Genomic DNA, 14,585 nt, shown 5'->3' with positions numbered 1-14,585 from the left:
GCAGGCTGGTGGGATCCAAGCAGCCGGTGTTTCTCGGACAAGAGACTGTGTCCGCGGCAAGCAGAGGCAGCCGAGTGTGGGTGAAGAATGGTAGGGAGTGGGAAAGCGTATATCACAAAATACTGGAGCTCTACAGCCCCTCAGGAAGAAGCAAAGATGGTGCACGGAGCCAGGTATTTGAGCGAAAGGAGGGGGAGTTGGTGAGAGGTAAGGAAGAAATCAAAAGAAGCGGGAAAAAGCAACACCAGCAGCCAACAAATGGCACTCAAGAGAGCCAGCCCATTTGGGTGTGTGGAATCCAAGAATCCAGTGTTTCCCGGACAAGAGATTGTGGCCGCGGGAAGCAGAGGAGGCCGAGTAGGGGTGAAAAAAGATAGGGGGTGGGAAAGTGTATATCGCAAATTACTAGTTGTTTTGTCTCCCACTGGAAGCTCTGTGAAGCTGCTTTCTCGTACCCCATTTGCAGGTCTCCAGTTGGAGTCCAAGATGGTGGATCCGTGCTGCATTAGCTGGTAGGGGACCTGTGCATGAATCTCTCCTCGCTCTCCGTTCTCTGTCAGTTTTCTCACTCCATTTGGTGCTTGACTGGGTTCTTTATCTCTTCATTTGATGTTTTAGGGTTTCAGGATTGTTGTTTTCTGTTTGGCTTCGTTTTTCGGATCTTTGCTGTGGAGGGACGACGTGGTGCTTCTGCCTAGAGCGCCATTTTGCCAGAAGTCCCCGTCTCAATTTTTAAAGCAAAAACGCTGACCAAACTCTACTTGTTTAATATCTGAACAGTTAGGACTTCCTGCCACTGAGTCTAACATGCCACTATTAGTCGTGTCTTTTTTTTTTTTTAATTGTTTTGACTATTTCATTTCCTTCCTCATATCTGTTATTCATTTCAGATTCAAATTCCTGTTACTGATCTCCAGAGCCTTTGTAAGTTTATTCTTAACATTTAATAAATTCCCTCAATGTCTTCCTGACATTCTCTTTTCTCTTGCAAAATCCATTCATTCAAGTATTCATTCCATTCACTTTCACTGAGTATCGGAAATACCTAAGGCACTGGGGTGGACATTGTGGGAGATATAAAAATATACATATTTATCTTTTCTCAGCCAACCTTCTAATTTACATATCCTCCAAGTTATTCCTTTTACCTAAAATGCCATAAGCCTCAAATTCATGCTTTTACCAATCTCACTTCACTGAAAAACCTTATTCTGCTTAAGTGGCCTAGGGAGGATGCTCATTGTCAATAAAGAATTGACCAGTTAATTTCACAGGAAAAGAAAGTGAAAGAGAGAGAAGAGTAAGATAAACATAGACCATCAAAAGGAGAAGCACAAATGTAAATGTATCATTGCTTTAGGATCTGAGCTACTGCAAGGCAAATAACCAGTGTTTGTATCTCCTGAATAATCCAGAAGATCCTTAAGACTTTGGATCCTTAAGTTTCAAAGGGGAAGCCAAGCTTCCAAAAACTATCAGGGAGCTACCTCGTGTGCTATTTGAAGAGGGTAACTTACAAAGAAATCCCAAATTCATCCCCCAATTTCCCAGGATCACACCAGAGTATATAAAGACTAGGTCCAGAAACAGGGGTTGGAGGTCTGCCTGTTCATTAGGTCAGCTGAGCAGCACAGAACGAATAGTGGGGGCAATTTTGTTATTTGTGATGAGGCTCAGCTGGACTTCGCGTTTACTTTGTCTCATCTCTGATGGAGCTTCTTGTCATTTACACTACAGAATGCTGAAAAAAGAGATGTTAAAATTCCCACCTGCTGATTTTCCTCAGCAACTTCGTGTCTTAGTCATCTAGTGCTGCTATAACAGAAATACCACAAGTGGATGGCTTTAACAAAGAGAAGTTTATTTCCTCACAGTAAAGTAGGCTAAAAGTCCAAATTCAGGGCATCAGCTCCAGGGGAAGGCTTTCTCTGTCAGCCTTCTCATCAAAGTTCCCCCGGGCTAGGACCTTCTCTGCACAGGGACCCTGGGTCCAAAGGATGCACTCTGCTCCGGCACTGCTTTCTTGGTGGTATGAGGTCCCCCCTCTCTGCTCGCTTCCCTTTCCTTTTAGCTCTTGAGAGAGAAAAGGTGGTGCAGGCCACACCCCAGGGAAACTCCCTTTACATTGGATCAGGGATGTGACCTTGTAAGAGTGTTACAATCCCACCCTAGTCCTCTTTAACATAAAATTACAATCACAAAATGGAAGACAACCACACAATACTGGGAATCATGGCCTAACCAAGTTGACACGTATTTTTTGGGGACACAATTCAATCCATGACACTTGGATTAATAAAGCTTTCAGTTTCCTCTTTCTTTCTTTTGCCATTTTTTCTTCATCCAGAGAAATACTAGCACTTTCAAACATGTTTTTTTCTGGCTTCCTTTGAGAATTTTCTTCTTGCTTTTTATTCTATTAATAATTTAAAAATACACATGTCCATAATAGCTTTAACAATAAGTAATCATAACCTGGGAGAGTGGAAAGAACACTGAATTCTCTATCAAAGGCATAGTTTTGTTTTTTCTAGATCTGGCTCTAAAACCATGTAGTAGAGTGATTTTGTTTTGGTTTTTGGAGACTTAGTTTATTCCTTTATAAAATACAGGTTAAGTGAAATAAAATTGCTATAAAGTAATTTAAAAGTAGAAAGCCATATAAATATTTTAGTATTTTCATTGAGTTAAACATAGAATATTACAAGTTTATTCCTTTATAAAATACAGGTTAAATGAAATAAAATTGCTGTGTAAGTACTTTAAAAGTAGAAAGCCATATAGATACTTTAGTATTTTCATTGAGTTTAACATAGAACAGTATTCAATTAAGATTTGAGAGTTAATGGCTACTAGGTATTCTCTAATATAGACATGAATTCTTTCTTTTCTTATAAGGGGGAGGGGGGACGGTCATCAAGTAAGAAAGGAATGAGAGTCTTACCACAAGGTTTTTACGAGGTTTCTAGGGAGATAAATAAAAGAATCAGGTGTTAATGACTAAAGAGAGAATAGAAATCTGGAATAACTCAAAAATAGCTGAAAATAGAAAAAAAATAGAACTTAATGACAATAAGGGAAAGGCCTCCAGGGATGTACAGGTCATCTTCGACCTTACCAGTACCAGGGACCAGGTTCCATTCTGACTACTCCGTCATAAGTCGGTTCTGACGTAAGTTGAATACCTCGTTTTGTTTTTTGTTTTTTTTTTTTTTAGTTTTCCTTATTATTGCCTTTTTTCATCAGTATTTTTATAAATCCCATCTTTGGGGGTTGGAAACATTACATATAAACTTACAGATATATTTTAATACATACATAAAAAAACACAAGTCATAAAATCATTGAAAATTTACTCCAATGATGAAATTAACAACTGATGATGCTTCTGATGGTACCAAATGCTAGATAAGATCAGGCTATAGGTCTGGTCTACAGTGAAGTAGGCATCAGTATCATAACAATGAAGTCGAAGTTGTAACAGCTGTTGGGCACATGCCCAGTTCCATTGTTGTATGTCATGAGAGTTGAACATTGCCCAACTTTCTACCTGTTGTGAGTCCCGACACCAACAGCATATATATTTTCACACACATATACTATTTTTCACATACATGTACTATTTTGGGAATATATATACTATTTTTGGAAGATTACCAGAAGAATGCATTTGGTGTGATTGATAGAACCAATTATTGTACATAAGACAAATTTGCATATATGTATATGTTTTCACACACATACATACATGCAGATCTGTCTTATGTACAATATTTGATTCTATCAAACAATCACACCAAAGGCATTCTCCTGGTAATCTTCCAAAAATAGATTCAGGTAAAAGTAGGTATTTATGCACTCCACGGGCTATCCACCCCTTGTGACATCATTATTGATTTCGGCTTTGAGGCCACACACACAACTCAAGCTTGATTAAGGCGATATAAGCGGGCTGAAAGAAACCACAGGATTCAGCAAAATTAAACTATTTCACTTGCATCAGAGCCACAGGTAAACAGCAGATAGCGTGCGAATGTCAGAGCTCTTTTATTGCCTGTGAGGGGCTTGGGAACATCTGAGGCGGCAGCACGGCGGGTGGGGAGCAGCCCGTAGGGTCTGCTGGCGGCTCCGCCAAGGGCTCCTTTCTTCTCCACTTCTCCCTTCTCGGGCTCCATTTCAGTCTGTAACCAGTCAGGGCGGCCGTGATGCGTCCTCAGCCAGCGTGGAGCACTGCCGAGTTCCTTGGCGGTATCTGCGTTTCTGATGGTCAAGGCTGCTTCAGCCGTTTTCCCTTTCACCCAGTCTGGCTGACCAGATGGAGGCGATCGCAGAACCACAGCCAAATGGTTTACACCCGGCGCCCACGATCTTCCCCTTTTCATCCACCTGGATCTGTAATCTCATTACATCACCACAAGCTGGAGCCCCCACCAGTCCAGGTCCAACATTTTTAGACGTCTTGTCGAGGGACCCCGCGTTTCTAGGATTTCCATAATGATCAATAACCTTGTGATAGAGCCGAGCCGGGGCTGACAGCTCCCGGGCGGGCGTGCTCCGGAGCAGCAGGGCCGACGCCGCGCGCCGCAGACACCGCTCCAGCCGCAGGTATCCTGCAGGGTCGCTCCGGCCAAGAGCGAGGCCGGGGGAGGGGTGCTCCCTCGGGTTGGCTCCCAGCACCTCCAGCAATGCGTCCATTTGTTGAAACTTCTCAACGGGTCTTTCTCAATCTCCGGAGCCTTGTTTTCTAACAGCGCCTTTGGTGCCACTTACAGTTCTTCCTTCAGTCCCATCCGTTCTGTTGTCAGGTGAAAACCCCAGGTTTTGTTCGGGGTGACCTGTGACAGCCAATAATCAAGAAGTTGAGGTGGGAAATGAGAAAGACGCCTTCTCCAGGCAGGTTGGGGAGAGGGGCTTTTACAGAGAGCAAAAAAGGAAATGCAAATTCATCATAAATATTCAAGACTGGCCTTCACGGAGGTGCTCAGGGTTTAGGGATGACTGCATTTTCTCTAGATAAGGGTTTGATTCTCTGGGATGAAGGAAGGGGTGATCTTCTATTAGGATGTTAAGTCTCCGCCCAGAGGCGGGCTGAGGCCATCTATGGCCCGTTCTGTGGTTATCTTGTCAAGGACAATTTCATAAGAGAGTGCAGCTTATTCTGCTCTGTGTAGGTGGATAAGCCAGAGCAGGTGTCTCTTAGAAGGGTTGGGCTCTGAGGCTGCATGCCTCATTCCCTCCTTTTCTTTAGGCATTGGTCACTCACGACCAATGCCTGTTCTAAACTATTGGGCAATTGTGAACCAAGTCTGGTGTGTCCTGTAAGGGTACAGGGATTTTTTAGGGAACTTTTAAATAAGCGGAGGAGGTGGGGAATGGATGACAGATCCAACAATTATTCAGATTATCCCTCTGGGAAACAGAGTTGGAAAGTTGGATGAATTGATCATTTTTTTACTTAGCTTGGACTAGGAGAGTCTCTTGGAGAAGGATAGCAATAATCATTACTATTTTTTTATGGTAGCTAGAGGGCTCTCAGCCTCTTATCAATCTGACTTGTTTAAAAACAGCATAAAGAAACAAAAAGGCAAACAGTGTATATAGTACAATGAAGAAGATAAAAAAGGTAGTTTGGGATTGAATCTATGCAGGAGGGTGTTTTGTAAACAAATACTTAGGTTTTTAATAGGTTTGTAAGTCTAGTTTTCACAGTTCTGATGACTTTGTCCCTCGGTGTCTAGTGGGACAGTTTTCTTTACTCAGGTGCAGTGGATCTAAGCTTTGAAACCGCTGAGCTTGATGGAGGTCAGAATTGTTAGTAACACCTCAAAAGGATCAGTTCAGTGTTGCTGGAGACGCTCTGACTTCCAAGTTTTGGGAAGACCTAATCACCAGAGTGGAACAGGTGCCGAGGTACTTCCGATTCAAGTGAGGTCTTCAGGTGTGCACACCTGTGGCTAGAAGACAGAGTCACTTGAAGAGACTGCAAGTATTTAGTAACTTGAACATTTTCAACTTCATGGAGGGAGGGAGGTTGGTCCTTATTAAGATAGGCTATGTTGGTCATATTGGGGTTCCGTAATAAAAGGCACTTGTTTTATAGCTCAAATGGGCTGTTTCAGTTTGTCTCCAGGGGCAGACCGAGTTCTCAAGAGGCCATAGGCAGTGCCTTTGCCCGTACCAGCTTGGTTTCTTGGCACAGGTTTGCTAGATGCCTCTTCAGAGTCTGGCCAGCTGGCTCTACTTTACCGCTGGACTGGGGTCTCCAGGCTGTGTGTAAGTTTCAATTAATGTCCAGGGCGGTTGCCACTGATTGCACCACCAAAGCCGCAAAATGGGGGCCTGTTGTCACCGCCAATGGAGACAGGAAGGCCAAATCGAGGGATGATTTCATTCAGGAGGTGTTTCACCACCTCAGTGGCCTTTTCAGTCCTGCAAGAAAAAGCTTCAACCCAGTTAGTGAAGGTGTCGATAAAAACTAGCAGATGTTTGTAATTCTCAGGGGCTCCAGGCATCTCAGTGAAATCCACCTGCCAGTCACCTCTAGGCATTGTCCCTGTTCGCTGGACCCCTGGGGGCACTTCATCAGTGTTCTTTGGATTATTATTTTTTTGCACAAGTGGGGCAGCTCTTTACCACTGTTAAAATGGTGGTGTGGACCTTTGGTCCAATTAAATATCTCTTAACCCAATCATATAGTCCATCAAGTCCATAATGGGTGACTGGTGGGCTCTCTGTAGGATAGGTGCATGAGTTTTGATGGAATGAAAATCTTTCCATGGTGGGCGTATAGCCATCCATCTTTGTTTAGAGTGGCCCCCCAGGTCTTGGCAATGTTCTTGTTAGGAATAGTCCAGGTGGAGGTCAGGTGGTGGTAACTCTAAATGGTTAATTAATGGGGCTACTATAATAGGTTTCTATTGAATTGCAGCTTTTTTTTTTGCTGCTGCATCTGCTTTGTAATTACTCTTCGCCACCGGAGTGTCCCTTTTCTGATGCTCTTTGCAGTGAACTACTGCTACGTGGGTGGGCAGGAGAGTGGCTTGTAAAAGTTGTAAGATCTTTTGAGAATATTTAATATCCTTACCTCCTGCTGTTAGGAGCCCTCTTTACTTTCAGATTGCCTCGTGTGCATGCAATTCCTCAAATATGTACTTGGAATTAGTATAAATAGTTGTTTGCTTACCTTTGGTGATTCTAAGGCCTGCAGCATAGTAATGAGCTTGGCCTTCTGGGTGGAGGTACCTGGGGGAAGCATGTTAGCCTCTAGAGCCTCCTCTAAAGTGACCACCACATATCCAGCTTTTCTTTTCCTTGTTCCATGTAACTGCTTCCATCAGTGAACAGTTCAAGGCTGCAATTGGTGATGAGTAGGTTGTCCGTGTTTTGGAGGAGGACACTATTGGTTAAGGTCAGTTGTCTCAGTTCTTGGGCTAAAGCTGATCCAAAAAAGTAGGACTGTTATTAAAGTCCTGTGGGAGGACTTGCCAACGTAACTACTGTGTTTATCCTGTTCCTGGGTCCTCCCCCTCAAAGGTGAAGGCTTCTTGACTTTTTTTCTCCACTCGGATGCAAAAGAAGGCATCTTTCAGGTCTAGCACAGCGAACCTGGAAAAGGTGGGTAACAAGGTCAACAGCAGGGTATACGGGTTGGGGACTACAGGGTGGACTGTGACAGTTACCTGGATGACAGCTTGCAGATCTTGAACGAACTGGTATTCTCCATTTTTCTTTTTCACCAGCAGGATAGGAGTGTTAAACTGTGACTGACACAGTCCAAGCAGTCCATGTTTCAGGTATCTGGTGATGATTTTGCCCAGTTCCTGTCGGGCTTCAGCTCGGATGGGATACTGCTTAAGCCTTGGAGGAACTGTACCAGGTAACCATTCGATGACAAGGGGAGGGACGTTTTTTCCTCTCCCCGGTATTTTGTTGGCCCACACCTGCGGCAGTACTGCATCTCTGGTATCTGGGTCAGTCAGCCCTCGGTAATGTTCTTTTTTTCTCATAGTTGGCCGCCGGTAGTGAGGACCATTTGTCACTGCCGCTTGTTTTTCATAAAGGAAGGAGTATGTTAAAGATTTTTCTTGTATAGAACACATTAGAGGTGGTAGGAAGGGAGGATGCTGTTCTCCTGATATTCTCACAGTGGGCACTGTCTGCCTCATTGGGGTAGCTTTCCTTTTGGGAGGAGCTCAGAAGTGAGGGGGTCACCCCAGTATTTACCAGAAACTTTACAGTTTCTCCTTTCACCTTCGTTATAACCAGAAGCTCGGTGGGGGACTTGGCCTCCAGTCTCCCTCAGTCTGATTTATCCTCTAGTGGCATGACCGGGCACTGGATTGCCTCTCTCTTAGTTCTTTTGCTTGGTATTTTGTACACTCTCACTTTCAATGTCCTATCTCTTTACACCAGCTGCACTGGTCTCTTTCCAAAGGGGTGTGGGGCCTTCTCCACTCCTGTGGCCTTGGTCTCCCTCCTTTTCTTTGTTCTCTTGGGAGATGGCCTTCAGCTAGGGAGGCTGCCTGGCGCTTTTCGTCTGCAACTTTGTTTTTTCCTTGCTCCTTATCTTGGTTAGAGTAAACTTGGTAGGCCAATTCCACTAGCTGAGAGATTTTTAACCCTATACTTCCTTCTATGTTCTGAAGCTTTCTTTTAATATCGGAGTACTTTGCCCTGTAAAAATTATATTGACCATTCAGGCATTGTTAGGGCTCTTGGAATCCCGATCAGTGAACTCGTGAACATGGTGTTAAGATACTATGGCTGTCTTGAGAACTAGTCTCTCCCGGGGTATTTTTACTTCCCCTAACGGCGGAATCAGCGTGCCCAGAAGTCGTTCGGTTCCATGTGTGTGGGCAGCAAGCCCATCAGCGGGGACAGAAGGACCCAGGAGGGGTGGATACAAAGGTTGAGGGGGCTTAACAGTGGGGCTGTCACTGGCGCAGCGGTTCCGTCGGGTGGATATAGGGCGTAGGGAGGGGGCCATGCAGGTGCCGAGGCAGTAGGAGCTGGAAGATCCTCCTCAGGGTCAGGATGGAGGACTGGCAGTTGTGATTTATCAGTTCCTTTCTGAACTAAGATTTTACATTTTTTTGTAACTCTTTTTTCTGATACAGAGTCAGGAAGGCTTTCACATAATACTTTTTATCTCATTTACCCTCGTGAGTACAGAAAAGATCAAGTTAAAAGAGATCAATTTGCTGGCTACTTTTCCTTGTCTGCCAATTCATATCGAGGCATGCGGTGTTACAAAAGAAAATCATCTTTTTCTTTTTCGTAGGGTCTGACCCGAAATATTCCCAGTTCTTTTTTTTTTTAATGTTACACATAGATATAATTAGGCATACAATATGCAGGTATACTTAATTAAAATCTATTGCAGGTAATGGTAATAATGTAAGTAAAAAGATCAATGTTTATGGACATCTATTTTTATAAACTCAAAAGGTGCCTTTCTTTTTAATAAAGAGAAAAAAGTATGTGAAGTAGGTAAATATAATATAAAAGTTAAATGTGGTCTATATTTTTCTCACCACGTTAATTACAATGTGGTTTTTACCTTACGTTTGTATGTCATGTTGTCATTTATTAACAATAGTTCTTCAGAGACATTTGTGATTAGAAGACTTTACTAGGCATTTGAGAAACATTTCATAGACGGTTATACTCTTGCTCTGGTTCATTTACAATCAAAGAGAAAATTATTTTATGGACTTACAAAGAGTAAAAAGAGAATGTGTTGGGAAACACAGACATAATTTGATAATGTAATATCACCTTATAAAATCCAGTTCAAAGACACTAAATATTTTGTCTTTATTTCAGTCATTGTTTTTGCTACTGTTTATCTTAGAACGAGGAGTCCTGGTGGTGCAGTGGTTAAGCACTGGACTGCTAATTAAAGGTTTTCTCCCCTGCTGCTCTGTGGGAGAAAAACGTGTCAATCTCCTTCTGTAAAGATTACAGCCTTGGAAACTCTATGGGGCAGTTCTCTTCTAGCCTACAGAGTTGCTATTAGTCGGAATCGACCTGACAGCAATGGGTATCTTAAAGATGGCTTTCAAAAAGAGTGACCCATCAGGAAATGAGGAGAAAAAAGAAAGGACAGAAAGGAGAGGTGATGAAAAGGGGTAAAATCCAATCATTCTTTCAGTCCAGCAACATTTATTGAGTGCTTGCTCTGGGTCAGGCACTGGCAGTGGAAACATGGACAAGGCTACTTCTCTGCAAATGAAGCATAATAGAGTAGGGGAGACGTTAGGTGAGTGAATGGGAAGAAATGAAAGAATCGATGCAATTACACAGTAGTTGCCATGGTGTTGTTGAGTTACATCATACCTGTCCTCTCCCAGTCTTTGCTTACTGCTGCCTCACCAACAAAACAAAAACAAAACTCTGGAGCATGCTGGTATTGCCAACAATCCTCAGGAACCCAGGGAGGGTCTTCTGGCAGTATGGGAGGGGAGAGGGTGAGTATCTCATGTGCAATGACCTCCAGGAGGCTTCCTGTCTGTGTAAGTTTCAAATATAGTAGAACCTGCAAAAGCCGGAACATGCGTAAGGTGGAAACCTGTCAGAGAAGGAAAACTCAAATATTTTCCACTAAAACAAGCGATAGAAAAGTGGTAAGACTGCACCCTGTCAAAGGCAGAAAACTTGATAGACCCGGAAAAACAAGGCAGTCCTGTTAAGTTTCTGCTCTCACAGGTTTCACTGTACTCTGTTCCAGGGTTTCTAGCTCAGAAAATCATGCGCTGTATGGCAAAGATGCCTGATCTTGTTTTGAGTCAAGGTAGGTAAATAACTTTCTGGGAATAAGCTGCTCGCATGGTACAGTAAATTAGTTTGCAGGACAATATAATTTCAGAGTAAATGATCTACCCTGGTATACTGAGTGGAAGACTATTTTTATGCCTGTTTCTTTGTAAAAGCAACTGTGATTCCCAGTTTTTAAAGATGCATCTCAGTTTGTTGCATTCCAGGATCTCTTGAACATTCCTCATTTTCCAGACACACACGCACTTACACATTCACACAACCTAATTTGGTGAACCAGCAGGTACCTACAGCCTTCAATGCCCTCAGTGGTCAATACTTCCGCTTCCTGGGACTCTTCTAAGGCCTTACCTAGGTACTTACCAAATAACCCGAGGCGCGTTTCGTGTCTCCCACCGTAGGACCGCCCTGAAGTCCCTTGGAAAACTCTCCAGGTGGTGCCAGACGTCAGGCGGGGTCCCCAGCATGGCCTGTCTCAGGAACCGAGCGATGACTCCTGGACGGCTTGTCAGAAATGATGCTGGGTGAAAACCCGAGGATTTGCTCGATGTGACTTGTTACAGCCAATAAACAAGAGGGCAAGGTACGAGAAGAAAGACACCTTTATTTCATTGTACAAGGAAAGGAGAAATTGGGGCTGTTGCCTCCAAGACTGCTCGCAGGCAGCTTGAGGAGGTGGGCTTTTACAGAGAGCAGACAAGGAAATGCAAATTCATCATGAATATTCAGGATTGACCTTCACGCAGGCACTCAGGGCTTGGGGATGACAATACATTTTCTCTAGACAAACGTTCAATTATCCAGGATGGAGGAAGAGATGGATTTTCTTTTATTAGGATGTTAAGTCTCCACCCAGAGGCAGGTTGAGGCCATCTATGGCCCGTTCTGTGGTTATCTTGTCAAGGACAATTTCAGAAGAAAGTGCAGCTTATTCTGTTCAGTGTAGGAGGATAAACCAGAGTAGATATCTCTTAAAAGGGTTAGGCTTTGAGGCTGCATGCCTCATTCTTGATCATATGCTACCTCCTGAAATGGTTGAATGTTGACCAAGACTTTTTAGTACAGTAACTCTGTATTCCTCCCATCTTCTTTTGATGCTTCCTGTATCATTCAATATTTTCCCTGTTTTCAACTCAAGGCTTGAACTTTTTCTTCAGTTCTTTCAGCTTGAGAAATGCTGAGTGAGTGTGTTCTTCTCTTTTGGTTTTCTAGCTCCAGGTCTTTGCATATTTCATTATAATACTTTGTCTTTCAAGCTGCCCTTTGAAATCTGTTCAGCTCTTTTACTTTATCGTTTCTTCCATTCACTTTAGCTACTCAACATTCAAGAGCAAGTTGCAGAGTCTTTTCTGACTTCCGTTTGGTCTTTTCTTTCTTTTCTGTCTTTTTAAATGACCTCTTGCTTTCTTCATGTATGATGTCCTTGATGTCATTCCACAATTCGTCTGGTCTTCTGTCATTAGTGTTCAGTGTGTCAAATCTATTCTTGAGATGGTCTCTAAATTCAAGTGGGATATTCTCAAGGTCATATTTTGGCTCTCATGGACTTGCTCTGATTTTCTTCAACTTCACCCTAAACCTGCATATGAGCAATTGATGGTCTGTTGTGCAGTCAGCCCCTGGCCTTGTTCTGACTGATGATATTGAGCTTCTCCGTTGTCTCTTTCCACAAATGTAGTTGATTTGATTCCTGTGTATACCATCTGGTGAAGTCCACGTGTATAGCGCCATTATGTTGTTGAAAAAAGGTATTTGCAGTGAATAAGTTGTTAGTCTTGCAAAATTCTACCATATAATCTCCAGCATCATTTCTATCACCAAGGCCATATTTTCCAACTACTGATCCTTATTTGTTTCCAACTTTTTCACTCCGATCACCAGTAATTAATAATGCATCTTGATTGCAGATTTCATCACTTTCAGACTGCAGAAGTTGGTAGAAATCTTCAGTGTCTTCTTTGACCTTAGTGGTTGGTGTGTAAATTTGAATAACAATCGTATTTACTGGTCTTCCTTGTAGGCATATGGATATTATCCTATCACTAACAGCGCTGTACTTCAGGACAGATCTTGAAATGTTCTTTTTGACAATAATTGTGATAACATTACTTTTCAGTCCGCAATTCCCGGCATAGTAGACTATATGATTTTCTGATTCAAAATGGCTCATACCAGTCCATTTCAGCTTATTAATGCCTATGATATCGATCTTTATGCATTCCATTTCATTTGTTTCTTTTTAATTGTTTAGAACTCAAGTTAGTTTCTCATATAAAAATTTATACACACACTGTTATGTGACCCTAGTTGCTATCCCTATAATTTGACAGCACACTCCCCCATTCCACCCCAGATTTCCGGTGTCCCTTCAACCAGCTCCTATCCTTTTCTGCCTTCTCATCCCGCCTATGGATAGGAGCTGCCCATTTAGTCTCCTGTATCTACTTGAACAAAGAAGCACACTCTTCACGAGTATCATTTTATGTCTTATAGTCAGTCTAATCTTTGTCTGAAGAGTTGGCTTCAGGAATGGTTTTAGTTCTGGGTTAACAGAGAGTCTGGGGGTTTTGTCTTCTGGGGTTCCTCCAGTCTCAGTCAGACCATTAGGTCTGGTCTTTTTACTAGAATTTGAATTCTGCACCCCACTTTTCTCCTACTCCATCGGGCTCTCTGTTGTGTTCCCCATCAGGGCAGTCATTGGTGGTAGCCAGGCACCATCTACTTCTTCTGTTCTCAGGCTGATGGAGTCTCTGGTTTATGTGGCCCTTTTTGTCTCTTGGGCTAATATTTTTTTGTGTGTTTGGTGTACTTCATTCTCCTTTGCTTCAGGTGGCTTGGAACCAATTGATGCATCTTAGATGGCCGCTCACTAGGTTTTAAGACCCCAGACGCCACTCACCAAAGTGGGATGCAGAATATTTTCTTAATAAACTGTGTTATGCTAGTTGACCTAGATGTCCCCAGACCCCTACTCCTGCCACTCTGTCCCTGGAAGTGTTTGGTTGTTTTCAGGGAACTTCTTAGCTTTTGGTTTAGTCCAGTTGTGCTGACTTCCCATGTAGTGTGTGTTGTCCTTCCTTTCACCTAAGATAATTCTTGTCTACTATCTAGTTAGTGAATTCCCCTCTCCCTCCCTCCCCACCCTCGTAACCATCAAAGAATGTTTTCTTCTGTGTTTAAACCTTTTCTTGAGTTCTCGTAGTACTGGTCTCATACAATATTTGTCCTTTTTCGAGTGACTCATTTCACTCAGCAGAATGACTTCCACATTCTTTCATGTTATGAGATGTTTCACGGATTCATCATTATTCTTTATCATTGCGTAGTATTCCATTGTGTGAATATACCATAATTTATTTATCCATTCCTTGGTTGATGGGCACCTAGGTTGTTTCCATCTTTTTGCTATTGTGAACAGTGCTGCAATGAACATGAGTGTGCATATATCTATTCATGTGATAGCTCTTATTTCTCTAGGATATATTCCAAGGAGTAGGATTGCTGGATCATATGGTACTTCTATTTCTAGCTTTTTAAGGAAGTGCTAAATTGATTTCCAAAGTGGTTGTACCATTTTACATTCCTGCGAGCAGTGAATAAGTGTTCCAGTCTCTCCACAACCTCTCCAACATTTATTATTTTGTGTTTTTTGGATTAATGCTAGTCTTGTTGGGGTGAGATTGTATCTCATTGTAGTTTTGATTTGCATTTCTTTAATGGCTAATGATCATGAGCATTTCCTCATGTATCTGTTAGCCACCTGAATGTCTTCTTTGGTGAAGTGTCTGTTCATATCCTTTGACCATTTT

General features: G+C 42.6%; 1 protein-coding gene and 1 pseudogene across 2 annotated transcripts in view; one reads left to right on the top strand and one right to left on the bottom strand.

Moving 5' to 3' along the window:
• The window catches only part of PLCXD2 (phosphatidylinositol specific phospholipase C X domain containing 2), a 346,820-nt gene that overhangs the window by 51,777 nt on the left and 280,458 nt on the right, over positions 1-14,585 (top strand). The window lies entirely within an intron of this gene.
• On the bottom strand, positions 3,981-4,695 carry LOC105756150 (iron-sulfur cluster assembly enzyme ISCU, mitochondrial pseudogene; annotated as a pseudogene).

This window comes from Trichechus manatus, unplaced genomic scaffold (assembly GCF_000243295.1).
Source record: "Trichechus manatus latirostris isolate Lorelei unplaced genomic scaffold, TriManLat1.0 scaffold00026, whole genome shotgun sequence".
Taxonomy (NCBI): Eukaryota; Metazoa; Chordata; class Mammalia; order Sirenia; family Trichechidae; genus Trichechus; species Trichechus manatus.
The sequence above is the reverse complement of the archived record's forward strand: the minus strand, read 5'-3'. Positions and strand labels throughout refer to the sequence as shown.